Genomic DNA, 19,854 nt, shown 5'->3' on the forward strand with positions numbered 1-19,854 from the left:
TCACGGCAGTTATCGTATATTACCGCTTAAGGAAATTCCTGACACCATCATAACGTTCGTCTGAATGTGTGCGTGGGAGGTGGGGAATTTTGGCGAAGAACAATGTTTTAAACTGTTTAAAAAGTTAAATGCTATTATACTTGAAATGTTATTATATTACAGACCTCATACAGAATATCTCTGTGACCGACTGATATAGCGTAGTTTAAATGTTATAATATGAATATTTATAGGGAAAAAAATCCAATCCAGACTGGCAAGTACCTTTTTTCAGTCACTGTCTGTTATCGGGCATCCCACTGAGCTCCTGATGGAAAGAGTATCTGAAATCAGCACTTCTCTGATAATATGCCTTCTTCAAGGGAGAATGGTCCTTAAAAAATCATGTAAACTTCGATGCCTATTTCGTCGTAGTTGACTGGACTGGATTTCCACAGAAGACTGCAATCATGCAAAAAATAATGGGAGTGTGACTACAATAATGGGACTGCACTTGTGACTATTATGTTCTCGGCCCTGCACGTTTCCTCGTTTGTGAAATATTCCAAGACTCCATCGTTTTCACGGTTTCATGTTTTTAACGAGTACACACACATTGCCGCATCCTTATAAGCAGTAATAAGACATTTGAAATACAAGAAAGTGTTAAGAACTCAAAACACATTAGAGAAACTTAAAACAAGAATCATCATAAATATGACAATGCGTGTATCTAATTTGTATATGAATGGAATTCAACTCGGTATATACAAAACCCTGCACAGAGAGTTTTCAGAGTTGTACTCGAAATTTTTAATGAAATATTTCTTTCTTACCTTATTGACAGTATCTCTGCAATTCACGGAATTCTTGAGAACTACCGCACCCATTAAGGACTGAAAGAATGATAAACAATCACAAGGAGCATATATACATATAACAACAGTATTGTTATCTTAATGTTATCCTGTCATATATAAAGCAAATATGTCCCTTTCTCAGATAACAGGTGTTTCTCAAATTAATATATGTGGTGAAACTTTTCCTTACGATTCGAGGATGATACTTAAGCTTGCTGACCGTGTATTTCCACCTGTTTTCTTTCTTATCCATGAATTCGAGTCCCTTCTGCATTAGTGTTCCATCATCAAAAAGTTGTCGGTTGGGATGTTGGTTTATTAATCTTCTTCTACAGAATAATTTCTTCTAATCAATCAGCGGGTCATTGCATATGCCTGTCACGTTAGCTAAGTAGCATCCTTAATGTGGAAAAATTGTGCAGAGCACTTTAAGAGCTGGTTTTAGCAGCGGCAACATTCTGTTGTATTTTTCTCTTCTTGGCAGTTGCAATGGCATTAACAACTTTCGGAGCACCCAGCACACGCTCGTGGACAAACACGGTTGGTATTAATCACCATTTTCCCCACACCTGGTGGAAAAGACTTCAGTTTGAATCTCGTCAATGACGGGAGGATATTTTATGGGCCTTTTTCACAACGGTCTCAGTTGTGACTCGGTCTCAGGCAAAGGTAACATGTTTTTTTCTCCCGGAAACTCGGGTTTTTCGTTCTGCAAATAGCAAATCGACCAGAGAACACTCAATTTATAGACATATTATATATGGTGCAATATGGTGCAAGTTGCCGATGGGCTTTTTATCCCTATGGCAACACTTAATTATGTTGGTAACAATTTGGTGGTTAAGATATTACAGTCAGCATTACAACCCTCCCACGGAATAATGTCCAGGCTGCAGCAATTTCCTGGAGAGATTCTGCCCGGGATATTGCGTTTCCTTTAAACTGAATTTAGCCATAAACAAACAAACATTCTAGACTTAGGTCGCTTTTCAGATACAAGGGCTGATGACCAGTCATCGAATCAGAGAAACCCTATATTCAAGCAAGAATGTCGTGTTGCACTCAGACTTCATTCAGATGTTAATGCAAGTATCTTCATTTTCCTCGCGATTATTTTCATTATTTTCAAGAAACCCCACATTCTTAAGGTATTGAACAATGAGCTCAGTCATATAACACCCAATTGAGCTTCTCGTTAAAAAACCACTCAGTCACCTAACTTCGTTCTCGTTTTCAAGAAATGTGCGAATTTGCTGTGGTGAACTTATTTAGAAATATCGCAGAATCCAGAGTGCTGGTTACAAATCACACAAAAGATACCATAAAAATGCAATATGTATTTTTACAAGTAGATGGCAAGGATGTATTTTACAAAATCTCAATCGATATATGGTAAAAGATCGATATTTTATATTCAAGATTTTACAAAGTTTTGAGGACATTAGCAAAACTGCCAACTCCCCGACATATTGCCCAATCTCCATCGTCTCAAGTCGTCTTAAAACTTCTTGAGGCCATATATCCTCCTTGTGCGAAAGGCAAGTTCTCTAGGACCAGCCATTAGGAATACGTTACGCCATCAAAGGAAATCTCTAACAGTAAATGCGAATACCAGTCGCTTCTGCATCACAGTTTCATCATTAAAAAGATGTCATATGGGATATTGGCTTGATAGTTTCTGCCACGGAATAATTTCTTGGGATCAATCTTCGGATTAAACCTTGAAAGATTTGAGAAAATGGCGCATTACACATATTGGCATTCGGGCCGCTTTTGATTATTCAATTCGTTTGTGGATCTGCTTGAGAATCGCTCACGGTGTTTCTGAATTCCAACGTGACATGAGAGAAAAGTACTCTCCTCAAGTTTGGCGCCCGCATAATAACCAGAATTATTGATGTGTATGTCCCACAAGGCAGTATCCTCTCTTGAATTTTATTCACAACAGTAGTCGTCTCAGCTACTCGTGGGTAATTAGAATTACTGACTGCCATCCCAGCCAGTTACCTATGACCGATGATCTCAAGATGCTATTATTCCTGTCTGGCAACTTGTCACCTCACTAACAAGCTTGCTGAACTTGAGAACGCTCTGTCCTCTTTCGGTCTCTCCATAAATCCATACAAGTCGGTACAACTTGTCTACTCTCTAAAACAGGATCCAAGTAATCTTCAGGTGCTCGTTGGAGATAAAGTTATTCCAACTACATTGGGATTATTTTTGCCAGCAAGCTCTCCTTCCGTAACCATTTAACTGATCTGCAGTCATCTGTGCAAAGGTTCACTGGCTCTCAAAACCACAACTTTTCTATGTCAAGAATATTTTCATAATTTTATTAAATGCCACAAAATATTTTATTAAATGTACATAATTTTATTAAATGCCACTGTCTTTCAAGCAATCCCGTACGAAACATCAATGGAACTTCTTCGCCTTCCTCCCCATCAACAAGGCACCCCGCTTATTGGCCCCATAGCTTCATCTGAACAGATTTATCAGAACTATTGGAGGAGAGAATAATCATCTTTACAATGAAATGATTGTCGGCGTCATCTCTGAACATCAGTGTTCGTGGCAAGTGTCACCATCTGTACTGAGTTGGAAACCTACACTTCTCGTCGCAGCAACGGAGTCTGCATAAGTGACAGGTTTATAGCAAACAACTTCTCCTGCCATTCATGGGCTAGTTTGCAATCCCAACAGATTCGTCACTGATAAAATGTAATAACGAGACGATTCTTCGATCTTCGCTGACTATTTCTGTATCCAATCCAGGGAATCTGGCACGAGATGTGACCGACTCTTTGAATTTATAATTTTGCATTTTCGCGTTTGCCTTCATTTTATTGTATAATTCTTAACTGTTACTTTATCTGCATGAACATAGAGATTAATATTAATTAATCTGTATGTAATAAAGTAGATTAATTAATCTACCTTACATTGCTAACCATCTCGCTTTCTTTTTGCACGAATATTTTTACACGATTTTGTGCAATAACATTGTTCATTTTCTCTCTTTGTACAATAAAGAGTATTTATTTATTTATAAAAATAAAATATATATCTCTGTATTCAAAGAATACTAAAATTTATTGATCATATGTTCATAAGAGAACTGAATACAATTAATTGTCTTTATTAGGGTACAGTTGGTACACGGTGGTCGAAGTAATATTAATCATCAAGGCGGCATGGCCAGTAGAATAATGATGCATATATAACTAAGGAGTAAAACGCAAAAAGAACAATATTTGCATCGTTATTCTACTGGCCACGCCACCTTGATGAGTAATATTACTCATCCAGTTGATAATTAAGGTGATAATATAACATATCCCCAATATGTTATATTATCACCTTATTTCATCCTTCAAAATTCTTACCACGCAACGTATAAAAGTAAATTAAATTACACAAGATTTTATGAAATTTTTTTTATTTTTCTCATCATAAAAAATTTTAGGAGGAGGAAATTATTTTGAAAAATAGTGCATCCCTATATTTTTGGAATTATTGATTTCGAATAAATACAGGGGTGGGGGAAGCACTGCGGCTTTGATTTCTTTTTCGGCTTTCCAGCTGTCACCGATGCTCGCCAGACGCAGCAATCCTCACAATATTCCAATGAATTTCTTTTTTGGGTGGAACAATAGAAACATTTCTGTGACTTTAAAAGCTGGCAGTTAATTATAAATATCTTAGAAATGAAATCAATGCAATGCTATACGACAATCTGTTCCTGCCTTTCTTTATTTCATTTCTATTTTTAGTTCTGCCAAGAAACGTTCCACTTTCGATCTTGCACGTTTGCTCGTTCTTTTTTAAACTATTGTGCACTCAACTTGATTTGACTTGGCTCATCATAGTTTTTTTTTTTTTAATTAGGTATTAAAAAATTTTAATTTTGTATTAGGCGGTTTATGTTGTTCATGCGGCATAAAAAGGAAATCAAATCAAAAATCTATGTCAACTCGGTGGCCTGCAAGATTGTAAAGTGGAATATAAATATCTCCGTTTCTGCATTCCAAAATACCGTTCCGTTTTCAAACAATGTTTTTTACAATTATTCGGAATAATGTCAGCTCTGTCTCAGTTTTCTCACACAAACACAATTCGTCAAAGCAGTTTGTGAAGGTTTCTATATTAATTTACCCCCAGGAAAGGAGGATTTCTCCACAGCAACTTCGAATTGTTTCCAAAGTTCCAAGGGTTCTTTTCAACCCTTGGAAACAATCCGAAGTTGCTGTGGCAAGGTCCTGCTCTTTAGTCATCACATACCGCCAGAACATTTCTCAAAGAATTGCAATAGTAAGAAAAAACGAGAAACCTTTTGGGCACATGCACCAATCACGTTCAGATAAGGCAGTCAAAGGAATTTGCCATATGATTATGAGGAGCGATTAAATTTTAAATATCAATAAGAAAAACACACAAAATATGTACATATATGTACCGTTGTATGTACAGCAATATGTACCGTTGCTGCACGTATAACGGATTAATCAACTCACAGTTTTTATATACTTGCAATTTTGGTTTTGACTAACAAAAATCAAACTTGCAAAGAATTGCAATTTTGGCGAGCAGGAAACGAGAGCATGTTGATCCCAATACATTCCAGAATACTTTTAAACTATCGATCTAGGAGTGGAACATGTATCTAACGACTTCGTCAATTCACATTTCAAGAGTGGTCTCGTTAGCTTCGATGCAACTAAATTTTATTCCTTTCCCTGGAATCGATTATTCTTTTCATAACTGATATATTTTTTAAATTAATTCAAAACTTCCGTTTACCACGTGCTATCTTTTAAGACTAATGACAGTTATTCTGACTTAATAACTAAAAGAAAAATAAAACTTAAAGATGACAGAGAAGTCATGCTTTAGCAGTCAATACGTTAATTATCTATCCGGATATCAGCCAATGTATACAAAAATATGCGCGTTTTCATTTTCTTATAAGTCGATATAAGAAAATCGCTAATTTATATGCTGATTGTCTTAAAATCTTCTGTTTTAAATGTTTCTTACAAAAATATCCGGAAAAAATAATGTTTAAAACTGAAAATTTACCTTGGGTAAATTTTTCTGCACTTTCCAAATTAATGGACTCAATATTTCTTGATAAATTTCCCTTTATTATTTACATAAATTTCGAATCGTGCTAGAACATAAGCTAAATGTTCATCGTCGTTTAAGTTGTAAAACTGTTTCCTTCATTTGAGCAACGTCTATGTTTGTATTCGTTTATATCATCGTAATGTTTTATGCTTTATCATATTTCATTCATCGTTTGCTGTTGTGTATTTGAACATCCTCGTAAGATACACAAGAAAAGTAAAAACCGTTCTTCGCATTAATACACTTATTTCGGCTGTTTGCTTACTCTGAATATTACGTTATATTCAAGCCTCTTAACAGAGTCTTTATATTAGTTAAACTTTAATTGGCTGCACATAATGAGTGCAAATATCTTGTCGGTCGAGCGTGAAAAGGAAACTCTGAGGTGGGCGTGTGCGAAAGCGGCCACAATTTGTAGTTGTGAGATATTGTGCAGACAGATTTGTGTGCCTTGTCAAAGTAACCTTGAAGCCTTTCCTCAACATGTTCGAAGTGCCCTCCCAGGCTGAAAACCGGACATTCAGTTCCTGATGTTTGTCTTCTTACATCATGCTTAACTCCTTCTTCCTGTATTCTAGAGTTACCTCGCTATCCCACGTGCCATGAGACGTGTAGATTGCTGTTTTTGTCGCTATGTGGTTAGGTTTATGCGGATGTTGGTAAATTAAAGGACGTCAGACGGTCTTCATACTTTGCTTAAGCATTTCATGTTCCTCCTGCAGCATGCAAAGATTGTTTGTTGTCAGGCATAGGTAGGCACATGGTTTCGCCAATGTTCAAGGTTTTAGAGAGAGAGAGGCACGTAATTATCCCTCTGTACAAGATGATGGTTAGACCCTATTTGGGGTATTGAATTCAGGTCTGTAGAAAGCACCTGAAAAAAGATATAGAACTTCTAGGAAGAATTAAGAGAAAGGCAACCAGGTTACGGCATTTGAAAACAAATCGATAGACTTCCGAGAACCACTTAGTAGATACTACTACAAAACTTGACGATTAGTCATATAGTGGCATAATGTTTAGGTTGGAGCGCCACCGGTGGTTTTCCACAACTGCGCCATCGTTTCGCTTATATAGTGAACAAAACTCTGTAAATGTCTGTATAGTGAACTCTGTAAATGTCAGAAGTGTTTATACAGTGTTGTTTTGTGTCGGTGTAGTGTGGTGTAGTGTTGGGTTGTATTGTGTTATGTTGTGCTTCTAGCTTTTGGCTGCAGAGCTCCTAGTAGGACTCTAAGTTGTCCGCTACCACCACTAAGAGGTGAGCCAGGCAGTCCCAAATTCTCTGGCTGATCACTGCCAGGGTCGCCTGAGCTTCATGACAGAGAGAAATGTAAAAAAAAGGGGGTCGGGGAAGTTGAATAGTCATGGGGAAAGGATTTAGGTGGTCTGATAGAGAAGTTAGTCAACCCAGATAAGTGAGGGAAGAGGACAAAAGTCACAGGGGCACCTGCCCAGTGTGATCGCCATAACGTTCCGCGATCCCGCGCTCCTGTGAGCGCCAGCAATCCGGCACCAGACGGTGCCAGCATATCCTACCCTTAGTGGGTTAGCAGTGTAATACTGCACTCCATTGAGTGCCAGAAATCCAGCACCAAAAGGTATCAGCAAGAAGAATCCTACTCTTAAAGGGTTTGTATAGAAATTATTTGGGCAGTGGAAGTTAGCCCACGCCTGTCGGGGATTGAGGATGAACCCCATTTCTCTGGAGCGCCTAAGTTATGCTAGATCTTCGTCAGGTAAAAACTGCTTGTGCATATTTCGTCAGTACCTTGTAGGTCAATTCCTCTTGAAGCAGGAAGCCTTCTTGTGTTCGAGGGTTTCCTTGTAATTAAGTGATGAAATCAAGTCTATAGGCATCGTAGGTGGGGCACTCGTACATAAGGTGATTTCATATCTCCTCCTCGCAGCAGTGACAGTGGGGGTCAGCTTCAATTCCTAAAGAGGTCAGTTTCTTCTTGAACCATGACCGGTGATGAGAAATGTTGTTTGGAGGCCTGGCGAGAACCAGGGAGGGGCTGTATCTGGCGAAACTTATATCTGAAATGAAACGTCTTGTTATTTCACCTTTTGACGAAGTTTCCCAGGAACGCTGCCATTGTCTTTGGAGGTGATTGCAAATTCTTCTACGCTCTTGTTTTGAATCATTTGCTAGGTTCAGGTGGAAGTTTGGGATTCAAGTTGTTGATGGTAATGAACCAGTTGATCTGGTAATTGCAAAAAGAAGTTTGGAGTATGCAACAAAAAATAATATGTATAAAGAAATGTTTGAATTAAATCGTACCAAGATGTGGGAAGGCAATATGGAAAAGAGGATTTAAAGTTAGAATAACAAAGGTTTCAAAATGAAATATTAAGAATATGGCAGGACAGATGGTTCTGGAAGCCATTCATGGGGAATGGGAAAATCAAATGCCACAGCGCACCAATTCCTACGCTGATGCGCTGAAGATAACCAAACAGAGTACAATGACCAGCAAAGAAGCTCAGCCTATGAGGAAAACGTTAATCAAACAGCCACACCTAGTTGTCCTTCGCTCGCTGAATGAAAATGCTCAATAAACAAGCGAGGAAATAAAAAATAAAATCATGACAAACTTGCAAGAAGACTTTAAAACAACAGGGATTAAAGCCATTCGCAAAACGCGTAATGTAGGTATAGTAATTGAAATCGAGACAAAGGAAGAAGCTGACAACATCAAGACGAATCCAAAAATCCCCACTCTTGACCTACCTGCCGAGTACCCCAAAAAGAAGGGACCTTCAATAATTATATTTGATTTGGATAAGGATTGAGCAACTTGTTGATGAAATATATCAACGGAATCTGCCAGGCCAGGACAAACAAAAATTAATCTACCCAAAGTATTCGACAAAGTCCAAAACTGGCAACAGCACAAATTGGATCGTTGAGTTGGCGCCAACTGCATGGCAAGTACTACGTTCACAAACAAGGATCTACGTGAATTGGGGCAGCCACCGCTTCCGCGAGCATGTTGCTGTGCCCAAGTGCTACAAGTGTTGTAAATTTGACCACACGTCTCACACCTATTCCCAGGCTGTTGCGACCTGTGGTCACTGTTCAGAAAAGGGGCAAATCATATCTCTCCAACAGAACTGTCGTAGTTAATGCTCCATATCAGAAAGCCTCCAGAACATCTTCCGCAGCTGCCCGCGGGGTTCGGTCCTGGGACCTTTATTAGGGAATATTATTTTGGATGACTTCCTCAACATTGATCTGGGAGAGGTCAAATCTCATGCATATGCTGATGATCTTATCATCGCTGTGGCCGCGAACTCCAGAACTGGCCTTGAAACATTTGCTAATCATGTTCTTTGCATTCACAAAAACTGGGCAAAAGAGAATAACCTTCAATTATCTCCAAACAAAACTAATTCTATATTCTTGAAAGGCAAACTAAACATTGGTAGACCACCCCAAATTAAAATAGATGGAAAGACCATTAAATTGTCAACGCAAATGAAATACCTTGGAGCAATGCTTCATACCAAGCTCTCATTCCAGCCACATCTGAAATACCTCCGAACCAAAATCCGGAACTATGCTGCTCTTGTTGCCAGGGTCTCTTACGCCGGGACTGGGGCCTTAAACGACGAACCCTCTCATTATTCTATAAGGCTATTTTTATACCGATCGTCACGTATTCCTCAGGAATCTGTTTCACCAAAGCACTTATAGCCTCCAACAGGAAAATACTGGATACTATTCAGCAGTCTATTCTGCTTATTATTACCCACGCCTGTTTCTGGCAGGTGCGGGTAATAACCTCCAGCTTCTGGCAGGTGCTCTGCTCCTTGATCTGGAGGTGGTATGAAGGAGGTTGCTATACCATATCAGATCTCAAAAGGAGTTTCACATATCATCCTCAACTACACAACCAACCTGGCGTAAGGAAAAGAAGTAATGCCTACTTAACTACCTGCAGCAGGTGTGGCAGATTAGGTTGTCTAACTCTACACAGGGTGAAATCACTCCGAAAATCTTTCCGAATGTTAAAAAATATCTTCCCCAGACCTCCCCCATAGTTCTCACCAGGTTTGTACACAGCTTACCTACCTATTGACCATGAATCCATTAAAGTCAAGCTAACATCACTGGGCATCATTGAAGATCCATCTTGTGCTTGTGGGGGAGGGCTGGAAAGCTGGCACTATCTTTTGTATGATTGTCCCCTGTACGAGGACCTTCGTTCTATATTAATCACCGGAATCATGTACTTACCCAGAAATCAGGAATTCCACCTATTGGATAATATAGAAGAGTATACGGCATTTGCAAATTTTGACCAGGAGCTCTTTGCAAGACGAAGAAACAATCCTATCAATCATCCTAGGAGCATACATACCGATGAGTAATCACTGAATGGTGAATAATATACACCAAACTGCTGATATTCAGACCTACCAATTGTGACAAATACCTGGACATGACTAAACCACTGAGGGGCCTTTGTCTCCCAACAAGTGTGACAAATAACTGGACATGACTGACTAAACCATTGATGGGAATTGGTCTACCAAATGTGACCTTCCACGCGACTTCCACATTTTCAACTGAAACAGTTTCAAGGAACACTTCCTAAAGGCAAAGAAGACTTATGCTGCTTTGTGGGCTATCTGCCAGGAGCTCGCAGGCTGTCGCAACACCAAACTAATCAGACAATACATAATAGAGGTCTCACACCTATACCACTATATGCCTTAGAAATCTGGTCCTCTGCATCTACCTCTCGATGTAACAAATTTCTGCCAATGGAATATTGGATTCTGCGGTGGCTGAACCCGTTCACCATCTCGAAATCCATTCTCCTAGTCATGACCTCGTGGAAGCTCACTATCCTCAAAAAAATATATATCAACACTCACCAGGCTGCTAACTCGCCAGATTGATGCCCCATCAATAGAAGATATCATCACACTAACAAGAGGAAGAAATACAAGACATCTCCCAACTTGGACTCCCTAAAGGGAAAGTTCCCATATAACACCATTGAACACTTCAACACCTTCTCCATCTCCAGTAAAGTTTGAAGTCAATAAAACATACAGAAGCCAAATTATAGACCAAATCTGGACTAAATCACCAAGATTGCTGTGAAAATTGAGCAGTCTTTATCAGAAATCTGTATGATATGAACAATTAAATGCAATAATATAATGAAAAATAAATAAATCTGTTATGTTAGTTGCTGAAGATAAGTCAACCTGTGTGTTTAACTCTTCAATTATTAAGATCTATGTTATTTCAAAGTGAATACAACTAAGTAAATGTATATATCTATTTAATAATTATTACAATACAATAATTATATTGTAAAGATCTGAAAGTTTGTATAAAAGTGTATATGTATATTTCAAATTTTCTGTACACCCTCCTAGCCCACTAGCCGTACGGGGGTGAACCTTGAGTTAATAAACTGATAATAATAATAATAATAATAATTGAGCGTGACTAAACCACAGATATTGTGGTTTAGTATACTAAACCTTGCCACTCAACCATGATAAATACCTGGATATGACTAAACCATGGAAACTTGCAGAGAAACTTGGTCTCCCAGCCATGACCTGCACATCTTCAATTGAAACAGTTAATTGGACGTTATTAAACCACAGGAAAGGACCTTGCCTCTGGCCCGTGACAAATACCTAGACACGACTGAACCACTGAGGCGACTTGTTCTCCCAATTGTGTCCTGCACATGTTCAATTGTGAGAGTTATTTGGACATGACTAAACCACAGAAAAGGACTATCTCTTGACCATGATTTGTGTGCCAAGTAGCGATCAATACCAGACTCTCTTGTCTGGTATCTTTTGACTCCCATTCCCTTACCCCACTCGCCTCAAAATTATTCGGTGGAGTTTACTCCACCGAATAATTTTGAGGATGGCTTCATCTACGCCTCAATATTTCTTACTATTTCCCTCCCACTTGACTTTCATATTCCCCACTCTCTAACTGTTTTTATTTTATTTATTTTTTTTGTTTTTTTTTTATAGGTCCTGTCACTGAACGCTCAGGCAATTAGGTGGCAGTACCTGCCAGAGAATAATGGGCAGCCTGGCTTGTCTCCTAGCGGTGTGTACGGGCAATGTGGGTCCATTAGGGGTCCTGTGGCCAAAAGCCAGACCACAACAACATAGTACTTCTCATATACAACACACAATACTTTTGTCTGGCTTTTACAGAGTAATGTATACTTCACAAGAGTACTTATGGCGCAGTTGTGGAAAACGACCGTGGCGCCCTCTCCCAAACACTATATACTATGCCTCCCTACTAATGATCTCTCCCTCTCTCTCGACACACACACATACAAAGTACAAGAGCATGCACGGAATATCCACCCAGTAGTCGAAAAATAACGAAGAATATATAGAAAAAGTAAAAAGTAGATGGATTTCATTGGAGCCCACTTGTGTGTTTTTAATATTTTCTTTCTGTCATCCTTGGCACGTAAATTAACTTTGCGTGTAACTTAACTTTGTTTCGGCCAAAAAAAAAAAAAGAAAAAAAAAAAAAGCACATTATTATTTTAACGGAACTCGAAGCTAGCATTAATTTCACTGAAGATTTTGATGTTGTATCGGGGAAAAAAAACCCAAAAAACTAACTTCTCAAAGGCACTTCGCAGTGTAATAATTCCATATTGACCAGAACGGGAAGGGAGAGTGTGTGCGGGGGGGGGTATTGATATTTTCAACAATATGGAGATTGAATTAACTTAAAAGGCTAGATTTGATTAGTAACTGATTTTTTTTGATTATCATACATCGTAAATATAAATAAATAATGCTGATTATTTTATTCATCATTACTATAGTGTTATGATCGAAATATTTCGAATTCGATTTTAAAACATTCAACTTAACATTAGAAAGGTCCGAAACACGAAGCGAAAATGCAAATTCTGTGCTTCTTCCCAGCTGAACGTCTCCAAGCTATTTTTAACAAACAAGACTGTTATAATTAATAGTAACGGGTAAAACGATCCCGTACAACAGACCAGAGATAACCCTCATCGACAAGAGAGAAATGACTACCTACCTGATCGAAATAGCCCAACACCAAAAAACCTACGAGGAAAATATCAGGAAGTACTCAGATCTAAGAGAGGAAGTCAAAGATATGTGGCATATGGAACAAGTAATGACCATTCCGATCTACTATCGGCATGGTGCCGAAGAGCCTCCATAACAACCCAGCAACCTCCTCCCAGAGAAAACTTATATGAAACTCGAGAAAGCCCTGATCCTGAAAACCTGCAGGATAGTAAGAGAGCTCCTCGACCAACAGCAGCCCTTGGTACCAGTGCCCGTCACGGGGTGGAATTCCCCCATCAGGGAGAAATAATATAATAACAAAAACAATAATAATAATACCAGTCGGTCTCCCTGACCCCCTCCTCTCTGCGGTGGCGGCCGTGGCTGTATTGTATTGCAACTGCCAAATATTTTATTTCTTTTTTGAGGAGACTCGATTTTTCATTAATAGTTATTCTCCGTTTATTGTGATTTAGCAATGTTATTCCTATTTTTTTGGCTTCCTTTAATTTTTAATTTCGCAATTTATTTGCCTTTGCACTTATTATCGTGATCGTGCACAGATTTTATAGGTTAAGAAACCGAATTTTATTGAACTAGTAATTGCCTACAGCTTCTGTTCACCTTCATGATTTGATTATATTGTCACAACATGAGCATTATTTAAAAAATGTCGCGTGATGAACCAGATTTAGTTGAATAATCCTGTGATTTATTCTGCTTTATTCGTATTTATCTTAATATTTCTATACTTTTAACGTTAATGTTTTTACTTTTGGTAAGATCTGTTTCGATTTCGAAATTTAAGAGTGATACAAGTAGCTATTTTATTAAGCAGTATTAATACGAATGCAAATCGTCTCGATTCTTCAGATAGGTTTTCTTTACTATTTGCATTATTATTCGGATGATATTGATCTCCACTGATCTTGTAAAGCTGAAGAATGGAATTTTTAATTCGTTTTATTGATTTAACTACAACAAAATTTGAAGTCAGTCGTAATAGTTAAACCGTGTCCACAATTATATAGCTGGATATACCCCCATATTGTTTGACCTGTTTATTTAAATCATCCCTCTGATTGCTTTTGGTGTGTGCCATTAGCATGTACCATTACTCGCAACTAGCTATTCCCAGCAAATATTTCATTACTATCTTTGGTAATAATATTGGCAATTTAGTCAAATTGACAATATTACCATTCATTTTTTCAACATTCTTTAAATATTTACTTACCTAATATTAATAGAAGGCTTTCTATTTTTTATAGTTGATGACCGTTTATTTTCAGACTGGTTAATATCGTGATCGTGCACAGATTTTTGCCAAGAATGTGTGCACAGATCGTGCACACATTCTTGGATTTTTTTGACACGAAACTTCTGCACCACATTTCTCGATCATGCTCTTACTAGAAGTGAAGCTTTCACGCACATAACATTGAATTACATGATCGTAAAACATACGACTCCAGTGTCATATCTTTCTTAATTAATGATAAATTATTAAGAGGCCTAAACAAAAGTCAAGTTAGAAATACCGACTGTTTGGTACAGTGGTGCCACTGATTAAAAGACTTTTTTTTTTTTTTAACCCAAATAACATTGGGAATTACTGATTGGACTGATTACATGAAGGTATTACCATTTACAAACATATCCTACCCCCATGGATTATTAAGATTTTTCAGTCACACAACATGCAAATTCGCTCATCACCCACATTTGTACATATCATATAATACATGTAGGATATGATCGACAAGTTTCGGTGCCGTTTAAAAGACAAAATAATAATAATTGTTTTTTTTTTTTTTTTTTTTTTTTGTATGTTCTATGGCTGGTTTTTCTGGTTGGTGAATGAAAATCCAGTGGATAAGGGAGGTAAAAACTGAAAACATTTGACCGACAGGGTCACTGGACCATAGTCTAAAAATAGCTTGAAAAAAAGTGCCTCCCGTCTATGAAATTTGAAATTAGCCCTTTTCAGGAAGAGGTTCAGTCCTGACCGCTTTGCTATTCGTCAGGGTAACAAAATTAAGTACCATTCATTCATGAGTCGTGTACCAATAGAGTTTAAATTTATCCATTTGTCCTTGAAATATATAGGTAAGGAGCTACAAAGATATAAGTCCAAAGAAATATAGAGTGCATTTACATGTAAATCTTCCATCTTGAAAATATTAAAAGAGATTCCACTATGTAACATGTTGAAAGATTTTAAAGGTAGACAACATTAGGCATTCTACTTAGAACACCTTTTTTTTGTTCGTCATTGTTATGATAAGAGCGAAGATTGTCCAATAGGTCAATACGAACAATGTTATGCCAAGTAAAAGGGATCATTCCTTCCAGCTGCTTCATGAATATTTGCATCAGTATTAGTAACGGCAAATGATGCAAGAAAACAAGCTTATACAGCATCAACTTTCTCACATCACCTGCTCATCTCCTCCAATAGTTTGTCTAGTTCTTTTAATTTATTCAACCTATCCACTTCCACAAACACAGGTGGAAGTTTGTTCCAACAGTCAACCACCCGCTGACTGAAGACAAATTTCTGCACGTCTATCCTGCAACTACCTTTCCTCAATTTGAATTTTTGCCCCTATGTGTGTGGTCTAAGAAATAACAAAAACTTTTCCTTACAGTCCACCCGAATATTTAAATTCATATGCCGCACTGTGTCTTATGTCTGTTAATTGCATGTTTTATGGTCGATTTGTCTGTTTTACTGGACGAAAAATCCCAGATTCTGGGAGGGGGGAACCTTGCTCTCAACCCCCGAGACCGACTAATTCAGCCACGGAGTGAAAAAAGGCCATCAAAGTTCCTCGAGCCATCGAGGGCCTCTTCTACCCGGTGTGGGGAAGACGGTGACGAATCCACTGTGCTACCGGCGCAGACAGTCTAAGCAAGATTTGTATTGTATTGTACATATAACTGTCGGAAGGTGGCACCTAGACACACGTCTACCTCCAACTCCACCTATAGTTTTGTACCCACGTAGTACTACTAAAAATAGCTGTGCAGTATAATGCGTAAGTTAGTGTAATGTGCAGTTTATGTCGTTAGTAACAGATCAGTCTGCCACCAGGGAGCAGACACTACATAGGTGTCGGCTGCCAGGTGCTCATCCCTGGCACCTGGTTGTAATATTCTGTCTGTGCTTATTGCTCTAAAAACCACGCACCCATCAGAGATAGTGCAATATTGGTGGGTGCCCACATTCCCACTCCCACACCTGGAAGCTCAAAAATAAAAAAATAAATAAAAACAGCCACCAGACATACACAAAACTGGCAGATGCTGTAACCCCGCTCCCAATCTACTCTGATCAGGAGCCAGAATAAAGGGGGGGAAAAAAAAAAAAGGCAGCCACCAGAGATAAACAAAACTGGCAGATGCAATAATAGGTCTAAGCAAGAGGAAGAAGGGCATCAGCATTGAGTTCTCAATGCATTCACAGCTTTAGATCTGATTGAGGTGGCTGAATCAGATCTAAAACCGGTGCTTAGTTTTTCAGACGCTGCAATTTGCAGAACAGGTGGAGGTAGACCTAGTAAGAGCTGTCATATTATGGCCGCCCAAGAAATAACTTACGTTCCCTTATGTATTATATCCATAAATTTCGTTGGTTGTCTGGTCGATTTGCCCATTTTGAATGAAAAAAAAAAAAATTCCTGGGGAGAAAACTTTGCTATATACCTAAGACTCACTGAGCCTCGGAGTGAAAAAAGCCTATAAATTTTCCTTTTGTCATTGACGATTTCAAACCAGAGCTTTTCCAACCGGAGTGGAAAAGACGGTTTTTATAACCAATGTGATACCAGCTTAGATCCTTTATTAGTAAGAGCATTCTTTCATTCCGCTCACCAATCTCGTTGCCCTTCTCTGCACCCGTAGGTCAGCAGATCTATACCCTTCCTAAAGTGAGGCTGCCAGATCTGTATGCAGTATTCAAGATGTAGCTTTCCCATTGACTTATACAATGGGATAATAACCTCCTTATCCCTGCTAGCAAAAGCCTTGTTTATCAATGACAAAACCCCATGAGCTGTCCTGGCAGCCTGTCTGCACTACTCGAACTTCATATTTGATTGTACAATTTCCCCCTGACCTTTCACATTTTCTATTACTTTGAGTGAGGTATGACATTGTTGGTACGTTAATCTGGGATTACTGCTACCAATGTGCATTACCTTGCATTTGTCAATGTTAAACTTCAACTACCATTTTTCAGCTCATCTGCCTAATTTTTCTAGATCTTGTTGCAGTAACCTACCATGATTACAGTCATTAACTCCCCTCCTTTCGAACCTCTGTATCATCTGAAAATTTGGATATTAAGCCTCATATACCTTAATAAATAGTAGCAATAGCTTAATTTTAGCAATAGCCTCATATACCTTCATCAATATCATTAATCAATAAAGAAAATAACAATAGGCCCAGTACCGTATCCAGGGGGCTCCACTAATAAGATTAGTCTATGAAGAGCAGTGCCGTTGATAACGGCTCTCCCGCTCAACAATCCATAGCAATAAAAATTTAACAACAATCCATAGCAATAACTTAGAAGAAGAAGAAGAAGAACTCTTTATTATATACAGGAAGCACATTACTGTATACAACTCCCTTCACGGCTACAAGCCAGGGGTTATCCTTCATTTTATAACCATTTGTCCTTAATACCACAGTTCTCCAATTTCTGCAGCAGTCTTTTATGTGCAAAACTATCGAAAAATTTTCTGAAATTGAACTATATGATGCCAAAATTATTTTTTTTTTACATCCAGTTCCTTTTACTGCATCATAGTATCAAATCAAATTAGTAAGACAAGATTTCCCCTTAAATGATACATGCTGTGACTGCAGTTATTCGTGCATTCCTCTCTTGATGATCCTGCATTATTTCTTTAGCCAGTGATGCCATTATTTTCCCTGGAACACAAGTGAAACTACCAGATCTAATGTACAAGTCAGTGCATTTGCATCATTTCTGTGCATAGCCAACTACATAAGTAGTTATAAATTGGCATCATTAGGTATATCTCATATTGTGAATACCTTCACAACGAGTTGCCACGATATTGCACTACCTCGAATAAGTAACGCTTCACCATAGGAGAAGACTATTGCTACTTATTCTCAGCGGATACGGCACCGTTTCGGAGCTTATTGGTTCCTCATTAGTGGGTGGGCCATTAAGCTCCGAAACGGTGCTTTATGGATGATGGTATCTTTTTTTTTTTTTTTTTTTTGATTTGGTAGTTGTTGGCGCATCGGCTTCTGTGGCCATATTGCACCTCCCAAGGTTTTTTTTGCAGTACTTTGATCCAAGCCCGAGGCGGGAATCGAACCCGCGACCTTTGGGTTGCCGGGCAGGTACTTTACCCACTCGGCTAGCCCGGTCGGCGATGATGATGGTATCCTCTGAGAATCAGTAACAATAGTCTTCTCCTATGGTGAAGCGTTACTTATTCGAGATAGTGCAATACCATGGCAACTCGTTGTGAAGGTATTCACAATATGAGATATACTTAATGATGCCAATTTATAACTACTTATGTAGTTGGCTATGTACAGAAATGATGCAAATGCACTAACTTGTACGTTAGTTAAACTATTTATGTAACCTGAGGCTTTAGCTCTAAACTATACCGTAATCTAAACTACCAGATCTGTAATTACTCATATCACCCTTTGATTCTTCTTTGTGAATTGGAGATACATCAGCACATATACAGTCTACAGGGACCCAACCTGAATCCAAAGATGCTCTCATAATTATGGCTAAGGGTTTGATTATCTCCTTTGCTGTCTACCTTAATATAATTGGATAGTTCCCATCCACTCCAGACGCCTTTTTTTATGTTACCTTCAACGTTTCTCTTCAACTTTCCCCTCGGTCCCTCGTGGGCAGCCCAATTGGTGGGAACGGCGTCCTCCCCACACCGGGTTTAAAAGATTTGGGTTGGAGTTCCTTCGATGACGTGAAGGATTTTTATGGGCCTTTTTCACAACGTGGCTGAGTTAGTCGGTCTCAGGAGAGAACGGCATTTTTCTTCTCTTGGAAACTCGGGTTTTTCGTCCAGCAAATAGAAATTCGACCTCAGAACACACAAGCAATTTACAGACAATAAACACAGAGCAATATGGCCTTAGTCGCTGATGCTCCTCAAACCCTACCAGAACTCTCAGTTATTACAAAATAATTTAGCTCTCTATCTTTAATGATTCTGTATTATGTTGTAATTTTAGAATTTAGTGCTAAAAAATGGCCTTTCATGTCACCAAGCAGGTTTGACTCGAGGCATAACTATGGCTACCTCTATAATTTTATTCGGTAATTCTGTATTTGGTGATGGAATAATAGCAATCTCTCCTTCCATAGCTAGAGATATGTACCAAAGTGATTACGAAAATATTGCACGTCAAATTATTTTATTGCCCCGCTATTTGTGCACACAGCGGTAGCCATAATTATGCCAGGAGAGTTTGCTGCCAGGTGTTAGCCATACTGACAGGCATGAGAGGCCATTTTAACAATGAAATGCTAAAATTACAATACAATCCAGCATCGTTAAAAAAGTAATAGTGGAAGTCATATAATAGATTGTGATTAACCTGTTATTAATAGGATGATAGTTACAGCGAAATGAAAGCAGGATCATTATTACATTACGATTCAGCCCCAATGAACAGCACATGATTAATTGCTATCCTTCCATGCTGCTAGATTGGACTCTAATGTTCTTCACGTTCGAGTCCAGTTTAGACGTGAGGATCTTTTAAGGATGTATTTTTAGGGTGTAAA

This window comes from Mastigoproctus giganteus, chromosome 13 (genome assembly GCF_048544385.1).
Source record: "Mastigoproctus giganteus isolate SK-2022 chromosome 13, ASM4854438v1, whole genome shotgun sequence".
Lineage (NCBI taxonomy): Eukaryota > Metazoa > Arthropoda > Arachnida > Uropygi > Thelyphonidae > Mastigoproctus > Mastigoproctus giganteus.